Source organism: Rhinopithecus roxellana, chromosome 8 (assembly GCF_007565055.1).
Source record: "Rhinopithecus roxellana isolate Shanxi Qingling chromosome 8, ASM756505v1, whole genome shotgun sequence".
Taxonomy (NCBI): Eukaryota; Metazoa; Chordata; class Mammalia; order Primates; family Cercopithecidae; genus Rhinopithecus; species Rhinopithecus roxellana.
In genome coordinates this window covers 141,115,105-141,126,081 of record NC_044556.1, presented here as the reverse complement: position 1 = coordinate 141,126,081, position 10,977 = coordinate 141,115,105, and the positions used below count along the sequence as shown (strand labels likewise).

At 35.0% G+C, this 10,977-nt stretch overlaps 1 long non-coding RNA gene across 1 annotated transcript; it reads right to left on the bottom strand.

Annotated features, from left to right (window-relative positions):
* Nucleotides 1-418: 418 nt before the first annotated feature.
* Nucleotides 419-10,632, bottom strand: LOC104666509. The gene is made up of 4 exons (XR_748566.2): nucleotides 10,581-10,632; nucleotides 8,522-8,608; nucleotides 3,296-3,299; nucleotides 419-2,244 (listed from the first exon to the last, which is right to left on the bottom strand). It is a non-coding gene; the product is annotated as an uncharacterized LOC104666509 (long non-coding RNA).
* Between the last annotated feature and the right edge of the window lie 345 nt (nucleotides 10,633-10,977).

Below are 10,977 nucleotides of genomic sequence, written 5' to 3'. Positions count from 1 at the left end.
TGACATGAGAGTATGAAGTATCCAGTTTTAAGAAGATGGGAATTCAGGATATGTTTACTTTTTACTGACTTGGTCAGAACTATATTTTACAAAAGACTTTGTCTCACTTTTTATTGTTTTAGGGAAAAACTATATGAATTGCTTTAGTTTGAACACAGAATAATGTTTATTAGGGTTTATTTTGGAAAATTGAGTCAGATTAAGTAACAGCCAATAACTTTTAGAATGAGATAATATAGTTTTTTCTGATCAGAGAAAATTTCTTCATTATTCACACTTTAAGATTCTTTGTTAATAACTGTCTTTGACTTAATTTAACCAGAAATGTGATGTAATCTGCCAAAACTATATTAGCATCAAGAGCATGAATTTTCATAAGACAAATAGGAAACTCGGGGACAGTGAATCAAGCTTCTTATAGAAAGCAATTTTAAATCTTTAATCAATATGTATAATAAACAATTATACATATTATACAAACATATGTGAGAGCATAGTAGAAGTATTTTTGCATGTGCAAGAATTCCAAAGGTTTTGTTTTCACATACTTTAGCCAAACAAGTTAATTGAAGGTGAATTATAGCAAATAAGGAAGAAAACTGCAAACAAAGAATATAGAAGAGAAACTCTAATCCGTGAGTTCGAGGAAAATAAGCCACAGGAAAAGATATGCATTGCAGCAGGCATATAGAAAACATTCATTCTGAAACAAATGAAAAGCAACAATTAGAGTGCTTTGACAAAAAGGGAGATTCTCTGCACTAGATGATAAGAATATGGTAAAAGTGGATTGACCTTAGGTCAAGAAGAAAACCATTGAACTCCTGGAGGGAAAAATAATAAACTATGAAACATAAAATATACCCCAAAGAGCAAAATAGAATAGTATTAGAATGAACTTTTTTTTTTTTTTTGAGACAGGTTCTCACCCTGTCGTTCAAGGTGAAGTACAGTAGAGCAATCATGACTCACTACAGCTTCAACTTCCTGGGCTCAGTTGATTTTTCCACCTCAATCTCCTGAGTAGCTGGAATTACAAGCACACACCACCATGCCCAACTAGGCTAATTTTTGTATTTTTTGTAGAAATGGAGTTTTGCCATGTTGCTTAGACTGGTCTTGAACTGCTGGGCTCAAGTAATCTACCTGCCTCGGCTTCCCGAAGTGCTGGGATTTCAGGTGTAAACCACCAGGCCCAACTAGATTGGACAATTAATTATATACCAGTCAAGTTATTTCTGACCATATTGATATTAACATCATTGCCTCTTAAGATACAGGGAGGTCTTACATTGTATACATAGAGAAGGAATTATAATATAAACACACAATTTGGATATTTGTAAAGTCAGAATACTGTTGTTTGTTACTTATAATATTTTTAGTTACACCGTTGTTGGAAAATACTGATGATTGATTTTTAATTCTACAACTGGGCTTTAGAATTTTCTTTGGTATGGCTTCCCTATTTCTTGAAAATTTCACTGCCTGCCATAACCATCTTAATTAATTCTTCTAAAGAAATATTAGCTTTCTTCCTAGCCACATTTGTTTCCGTCTTAGAGCTTTTGTGCCAGCTACTCGTTTAGTGTTTGTTTTTCCTAGCTTCGGCATGGCTTGCTTCTTCCTGCCAATCAAGCTTTAAGTTAAAGCATTTTTATACAGACTTTCTGTAATAACTAGATCTAAAGCAAAGATTTTTTTTTTCCATTGTGGGGAATGTAAGTTTCGTGTGGATATAAGCTCTGTATGGATATTTTTCATATCTCCTGGGTAAATATCTGGGAGTTGAATCACTGGCTGTTTATAAGTGTATATTTAACTTAATAGGAAACTGCCGAACTATTTATTTCCCAATAGAGTGTTGCATTTTATATTCCCACCAACAATGAATGAGAGGTCCAGTTGATCCACACTTTCAACAACTCTAGATATTAACAAACTTTGTAATTTTAGCTATGTTAACAACCATGTGATGATGTATTCTTAGGGTTTAGTTTGTATTTTTCAGATGATTAATAATGTTGAGTATTTTTCCACATGCTTATGTATCACACACACACACCAACATATTTGGTAAAATGCTGCTCACATTTTTGCACATTTCTTTTTAATAGGTTGATTATCTTACAACTGAGTTTAAAAATGAATTATATATTTGGGATTCACATCCTTTTCCAGATACATATTTTGCAAATGTTTTCTTCCAGTCTGTTTCTGGTTTTTCCATTTTGTATCATTGACCTAAAAAAGAAATTTGTTCATTTTAACATTTGTAGATGTCAAGTATCAATAATACGCTTTCACTGTTTCTACTTTTGTGTTGTATCTAAAGCATTTGCAAAGATTTTCTCATATTTTTCTCATGAAGTTTCAGAGTTTTAGTTTTAGTTTTTTTATTGAGATCTCTGATCCATTTTTAGTTATTTTTTGTGAACACTAAGCGGAAAAAAATGGTGGTTTACTTTTTTTTCCTACTGTTTTTCTACTACCGTTTTTGCATATTAGAGGGCCTTTTTGCAAAAAGAAAGCAACTTCCTTTTCTGTTTAAACTAGTTTGAATGAATTCTACTGCCTTCACCTAGGAAGTCAAGCCAGTAGATATATTTTACTGAAAAGAGTAAAGAGATGAAGCAGGGGAGGAAGACAAAGCATCAAGTCAGAAGCCCTTAATAAGATGGTTTAAATTCATCTTGAAGAAAGAGAGTCAATTAAGAATTTTAGGACAATAAGTGACATGGTTATATCTATACTTCAAAATGTACTCTAGCTTCAGTGAGCAGGAGCAATACATATGGCTTGCTGCTATCTCATTTATAGTACTAAATATTTATTTGTCCTGTAAACACAACAAAGAAATATAAAAGCATTCAAAGAGCAGTTGAAGAACTGATGGTTATAAATGTATCCTCTTATTCTGAGCATTAATCATTGTCTCGTTACTATGCTGAATACTCAGTAACTTAGTTCATGTGCTCAAGTCTTATGTCTTCTAGGTGGTAGAACTCCTGGTAGGTTCAGGGGTTAATGTGTAGGGCAAATAAAGATTGCTTTATTAGAGAAAGTAGCAGTTAACCATTTATGTGATTGTTATTGGTAAAATTTTACTTTAATATAGGATGAACTGCTAAATATAGACCTTATACTATATAGGCATGTGAGTAAGTAAACACTCACAGCAAACCTTTGGTATTTGTATAAGCATACTACTTGGAATCAGAGCCAGAGAGTAAACAATAATATTGTTAAATGCAGATAATATCATTCTACATTTCCATAGTTGATAATTACAAACCTATCTCTGATGTTAGTCAATGTTTTGACAAAAATAATAGAGTAAGAGAAAGAGGGAAAGAAAGAGAGAAATAAAGAGTGAAACTAAAAAAGTAGGATGAAGAGTTTGCCTTAACTCTAATGGGAAAACCAAGTTAAAAAATGTAATTTAAGAAATATTCCCAATTTACATTCTGAGAATCATTTGCATACTTGCAAAAGAGGACCGATTATTTAATTTTAGGCAAATAGATAAGTAGGTGGAATATGGTACTGTTCAAATATAAAATCACTAATTGTTGTAGAACATTCTGAAGATGCTTTACACAGTGTAAGTTGATTATCGTGAATTAGGATGTATGCTAATCAAGCAAGGATAAGAGCTAAAATATTATTTGATGTATCAAAAGTTTTAGGGAAAGCTTTGAAGACTTATTATATTAATCATCATTTTATCATATGCTAATCACATTAAGTTTGATTCTATACTTTATTTTACAATGCATGGTTTTTCATTATATCAAGTGAATTTAACAGAAAGGTCAACTTGGTAGATTTTTGAGTTTTCAATAGCTGACTGTTATTAAGAAAAGAGAGAATGTAGTTTTAAAAATGCATACTTGTAAAGGTTTGAAATGGCATATTAATTAAAGAATATATCTAAAAAGAAAATAAGTGTGAGTAAGTTATACCATATTAAATTTTTTTTGTTATTTTGTTCAGAATGGTATGTAACCCTAAAACATCAACTTAATAATTACTTGATTATCTTACATCTAGTTTATTTTCCTTTTTTTTTTTCATTACTTTTTCTCAGAATAGATTTTTTAAGGGCTCCATTTTTACTCCTTAGTTGATTTCACGTATTTCTTATATATTTCTTCCTTCATTAATCCATGTTTTTAATGGTTACTCCGTGTCACCTTGATCAGTCAACCCTATTCATAACAAGATTTGTTGACAAGTGCTGGATTTTCTGCAAGAAGCTTCTTTAATTTTGGTTGCTTCTCCTGATGGAGAAGAACAGAGTTCAGTAGCAGCTTTCACACTTTCCAATGTCCAAAATCCATTTTATTTGTTTAATTTTGTCTCAATTTCAGGCAGACTATAATAAACATCTCCCAAAGTTTCCCGTACAAACCTTCCAATTCCCACTGTTCCAATACCATTTTCAGTTGTTACCCATTCATATTGGTCTGCGAATTTATATACTGAGAACTGAGCCAGGCCATGTACATAGTCCAGAGAGCACTTACCTCAGCCTCCAGAGCCACAGTGGGCAGGGCAGTCCCACAGAGTTCCAGCCACTACCAGTGTCTGGTTCGCCTGGGTGTCAAGGGTAGTTGTGCAGCGCGTAGGCAGCCCCAGGTCAGGAGGGTCCCAGGCTGGAGTGAACCAGAACGCAGTTCTTGTTCATTTTCTAACTATAATATGACCTGTCAGTTTTGAGCAGGAATGGAATTTAATTGGACTTTGAGATTTAGAAAAATATTGGAAGAACTGAGAATCAAAGTTCAGAAAGTTCACCATTACTATCTCAACCAAGAGTTTGTTACCAACAACTCCCTGAAAAACTGCTACATTTCTTTGTTTAAAAAAAAAAAAAAAAAAAAAAAACTTTTATTTTAGGTTCAGGGGTTAATGTGTAGGTTTGTCATATAAATAAATTGTGTGTCACAGGGGTTTGGTGTACAGATACTTTTGTCACCCAGGTAATAAACATAGTACTTGATAGGTAGTATATTGATCCTCTAACTCCTTCCACCCCCTGACCTTCAAGTAGACCTTGGTGTCTATTGTTCCATTCATTGTGTCCATATGCATTCAAAGTTTAGCTGCCATTTACAAATAAAAACATTTGGTATTTCATTTTCTGTTCCTGTTTTAGTTTGTTTAGAATAATGGCCTTCAACTTCATCCATGTTGCTGCAAAAGATAAGATCTCATTAGTTTTTATGGCTGCGTAGTCTTCCATGATGTATATGTACCACATTTTCTTTATTCAGTCTATCATTGACAGACATTTAGGCTGTTTCCATATCTTTGCTATTGTGAATAGTGCTGCAATGAACATGCATATCCATGCATCTTTATGGTAGACTGATTTATATTTCTTTGGGTTTATACCCAATAATCAGATTGCTGGGTTGAATATTTCTGCCTCTGGGTTCTTTGAGAAATCTCTAAATTGCTTTCCACAATGGCTGAACTAATTTACATTTCCACCAGCTGTGTGCAAGCATTCTCTTTTCTCCACAACCTTGCCAGCATTTATTTTTTGACCTTTTAATAATAGCCATTCTGATTGGTGTAAGATAGTATCTCATTGTGGTTTTGCTTTGCATGTCTCTTAACAATCAGTGATGTTGAGCATTTTTTAAAAAATTTACTTGTTTGGCATGTCTATGTCTTCTTTTGAAAAATCTCTGTCCATGACCTTTGCCTACTTTTTAATGGGACTGTTTGTTTTTTGCTTGTTAATTTGTTTAAATTCCTTATAGAGTCTAGGTATTAGACCTTTGTTATGTACATAGTTTGCAAATATTCTCTCCCATTCTGTAGGTTCTATGTAGAAGCTTTCTAAATGTTCAGGGAGAAATTGGGCAATGATAACATGGGTGGATCTCCACAGCTCTCCAGGAAACTTGTGTCTGATCACAACTACCTCTGAAAAATAATGGCTTATCCATTGTTTTCTACCTTCCTAATCCTGCATTAGTGCCTTTCATTGGCAAACTCTGACCTGAACCATGTTGGGAAGGATATGAATACGTAGTTCATGACCTCTTCTTGGTGATGAAGAAGAGATCTTAAAAATATGTGGGTAAAATAATGTGGTATTGGTTGAAATGGAAGATTTGAATATTAACTTTTACTTCTGTTTCTAAATAATGGATAACTGAACTAAGTTAACCTGCCTAGAAAAATAGTTAAGTAATACTATAAGTATATATTCAAATTATTGTTAAAAGAATAATTAAAATGTTTAATAATAGTAGCAAAATTGATTATTAAACTATTTTAAACAGTTTAATACACAAATGGAATTATCTTAAATTAAAATTTCTCATCTGATAATATTCAAATTACACTAAAAAGTCATTTGTCCTGCTTTCTTACACTTGTCTCAATTTATATCCTAAACTTAAGTGCCGGGAGTACCAGATTGCCCTGCTCATATGTTTGCTCATGTTCGTTCTCTGTGTAGGTTAGCCTTACAGCTTAATCTCTGAATTTCAAAGTTCTACATTTTATTGTTCTTGACTGTCCTGAGGATGGTGAGAATCTTCTTCTCTTGCTGATTCTGTGGCTCTGGAGAGGTCCTTCTGGAAATTTTGAAGTGCAAGTTCAAATTCTAGCATTTTCAATTGAGTCTCTATAAATAAGTCTTTATCTTTGGTGCACAATCCCCAGTCAGTATTTATTGAATATTTATTACATCTTAGCCATTCTTAGTGGAACTAAGAATTTTTGCCCCTTGAATATATCGGCTCGAAGACAACAAGTCAGGAGTTAAATCTGAAAATGGTTTTGGTGCATGGCCCTAGACTAGAAGACTATATGATTGCAATAAGGAATGGAGATCTGTTCACTGTTTTATAATTTTCCATTGCATAGACTTGAAGTCCCATTTGCTCCTAGGTAGATTTTATTTATCGGTTTCTTCTGAATTGGATGTGGTGGGAAATATTTTTCCCAGGGAATTTCAGCTTGGCAGTCCAAAAGATCTTAAGATTTAGAAATGGAGTGAGGTGAGTTGGTAGAAAAAGCAGCTGGCCCATTTTCATTCCATCCTCTAATTTAGCCTTATCAGGAAAACAAGAAAAAGAAACAAGTGATATTTGATTTTCTAACGGACTCCAGAGTAAGTTTCTCAGTTGGTTAAGTACGTGGAGTTGAAAATAACGCTATTAATTAGCACTCACAAACTTAGCACAACATTCTGTCTTCAGTTACATTTATAATTATGGGAATTATATATTTTCTCCTATAGTTACAATGTTTTATGCTGTCTTATTTGCATTTATCTCCAATAACAACTAACATACTATCCTGTAATTTGTACATGTAGTATATACAATAAAATATATAACACCATACATACTCAACATCATATATAGTATAATAATGTGCTACATATGTTACATATATAATGCATTACTATAGAGTATATGCAATATATGTATATTATATGTAATAAATTATATATGTAGCATATATAATACCTAATAATATATTACATATATAATATAAAATATATAATACACTTCTTATGTTATATATAATGTATAATATGTTAAATAAGTAACACATATAATAATATATTATATGTTTCATGCTAAACATGAAAAACATATTTACATATTTATATTCTGTATTCTTTCAGCATATATATGAGGATGTTCTTAATACATTATATATATGAGTATGCATACATGAGCATATATATGAGAATATTCTTTCAGCATGTATATATGAAAATTTTCTAAACACAACTTACATAATTGGACAAAAAGCCACATTTTGTTTTGCTTATGAAAGACTAAAATCTTCCAAGAGACCTATGTGTTTGGTTGAGAAATTTGGTACCTGACTTGAGAAGCATAGTTAATTATAAGTAGATGGCTGCTGAGCTTCTTTTAAAGGAATTTAAGTTCAACTAAAAGAATTTCAATTTTGCTGAATAGAATATGCATGGTGTATTTGCTTAGTACAATAGAGAAAGTGAAGAAATTTGCCTTAAAAGGGAAAGGGAAAAGAGAGGTGAGGTGACTATAAGCCAGAGGTGAAATTATTTTATTTTATTTTCCTGAATATTGTAGGATATAAATCTCCAACATATATAATGTAAATCTTATGAATTATTAAAGAAGCATGAGGTTTTTTGTTTGTTTCTTTATCGGTAATTGGGGCACGTGCTAAGGGTAGTTTCAAGGTGGCTGAACTTAGGCTGAACAGAATGCCAACTTAGATCCATTTATTCTCGGTCTAGTCTGTGTGACAGGTTTATTGAGCAGTCAGAACTTGTTGGGGTGCATATGTGAACAACATTTATTTTTCTCCAATAGCTGCCAACAAATATCTGCTTAATTTCTTTTTAAACCTATTAATGCTATTTGAAGTTTATCTCATTAAAACAGACAGTTTGCAATGAAAATTAACTTAAGGTTGTAAAATATAAAGTAGACAATTTCTAGATCAATCATTGCAACTTAAAACCTCCATTATCTATATGGTCGAACCTTACCTCTCTGCTTCCAGTACCTGGAGGCTCAGAAGCCTTCATACCTGTTTTTACTCCTCCTCTTCCTTCTCTCTTCTTCCTGTAACTACTCTAGAGTTAAGAGTGGGGAATGAAAAAATTGGAGAATATATTGATTTCCTATGGTTGCCTTAACAAAGTACCACAAGCAGTGTAGCTTAAAACAACCCAAATTTGATATGGGAGTGGGGCAAAGAAGTGCTGGGTAGAGAAGCGCAGGGTCCTTGGAAGGGGCTCCACCCTTGGGCCTGTGCCCAAGGACCTAGGTGAGGAGAAGCACTCCTCTTTCATGCCCAAATGTTGCATTTTCCAGGATCACTCTGGCCTGCCACACCCCACATCCTGTGCCCACAAAACCCCTGAGACCCTAGTGGGCAGGCACAAGCGATTGGACGTCAAGAGAAGCAGAGGAGCAAAAGGGCCCACTGACAGACACCAGCAGACGCTGGCAGGCCATCGGATGGCAAGCCGACATGGAATTCCGTTGGGGGCAGTCAGAGGAGAGCTGGCCACTGGGTGGCCTGACTCCAGGGGAAGATCATCTTTCCACTCCATTCCCCTGCTGACCTCCCCATCCATCTCACTGAGAGCTACTTCCATTACTCAGTAAAACCTTGTACCCATCCTCCAAGCCCACATGTGATCTGATTTTTGTGGTAAGCTAGAGCAAGAACCCAGGATATAGAAAGCCCTTTATCCTTGCGATAAGGCAGAGGGTATAATTGATCTGATTAACACAAGCTGCCTGCAGATGGCAAAACTGAGAGTGCACACTGTAACACAGGCCTACTGGGGCTTCAGGAGCTGTAAACAGTCAACTCTAAACACTACCATGGGGCCTGAGCCCCAAACACTCCCTAGACCTGCCTGTCTGCATGCTTCCCGCCAGGGGTTTGAGCAGTGGGCCACCTAAGAGGGGAGCCACACCTCCGTCACATGCTCTGCGAAGGGCTAAGGGAACTCTTCCCATCTCAAATTCTCTCTTGCAAGCTATTTTGGAAGTTAGATGTCTTAGACGAAGGTGTTGGCAGAATTGGTTCCTTCTGAGGGCTGTGAAGGAGGATCTGTTCCTTGTCTCTCTTCTAGTTTTGGGTGACAACTAGCGTTCGTTGTTGTTTTCTTAACTTTTAGAGGCATCACTCCACTCTCAGGTTACACCATCATGTGGTATTCTCCCAGAATCTCCATGTCTCCTTATAAGGACATTAGTTATATTGGATTAAAGACTCATCCTCCTCCCATATGCTCTCATCTTAACTAATTACACCTACAGTGACCTCATTTACAAATAAAGTCACACACATCCAGAAGTAATGGGTATTAGAACTGCAACACGTATTTTCCTGAATATACAATTTAACCCATACCAAAGAAATATACAAACAATCATTTTCTTAATTAATGATGCTTTAGTACTGTCTTTGCTTTCTGGTCAAAAAAATATATATATGATTCTGTGGAGCAGAATACAGTGTCCCTCCTGTTGCCTGATTCCTTGACATGAAAAATTCATGAACTGACCAATTTCCTACTCAGCACCTTTCTCTGTGGTCTATGCAAGCCTTTTCCTGCTGGAGTTTCCCATTCAGAAACTGTTCTTTCAAATTCTGGTAGGGAACCATAATGTTAATTATATCTAGCTAATTTTCCACTTAAACTATAGGAAGCACACCTCTTACCTGACCAAAGCTTGAAACTATCAACTATAGGAAACACACCTTTTGCCTGACTAAACCATGAAACTATCAACTGATTTATTGTTTTTTCTTCTACCTTGTCATAGTTTTTAGAATTTTTTTTTTCCACTTGCTCAAATCCCTAGAGAAGACTGATCAGCAAATCCATTGAATAATAATAATAATGCATTGGAAGTGAATGGCCTGGCTTTCCATCAGTCACGTTATCTTCACAAATATTTGTTTTGGAGCCCACCTCTTTGACTAGACAGTGGGGAAGGCTTTATTAGATTTTAAGAGTCTTTTGATGGCAGAATACAAACATCAAAACTCGATAGATGAAAGACAAGGTTTTTATTGCCACTTACAGCTCTGAATGAGAGAAGGGTTCCAGGAAGGGTCACACAAGGATTGCAACCTAGGGAGTTGTGCTCATGCATGGCCATCAGGCTATGGTTAGCTAGGTTTTCTGGGCTCCCTGTGGATTGGCTAATTTGATAATTTAAGAAATTAAGTTGTCTGGAACCTGGCCCTGGGGCAAATAGGGCGAGGGCATAGTTGCCTGGAGTTGAGAGCCCAATAAGGAAAGTAGTTGGTGGCGTGGACTTAAGAAGCTGTTGTAGAATGGGCACTAACTGGCCCCAATACTGAGTCAAAACAGCATAATTAAGAAACAAAAACAAAATCTTATATTACAAGGAAAATCCTCACTGTTGTCCAGTAAGGAACCATAAAGGCATAGTATCTTACTAAGGTCACCATACC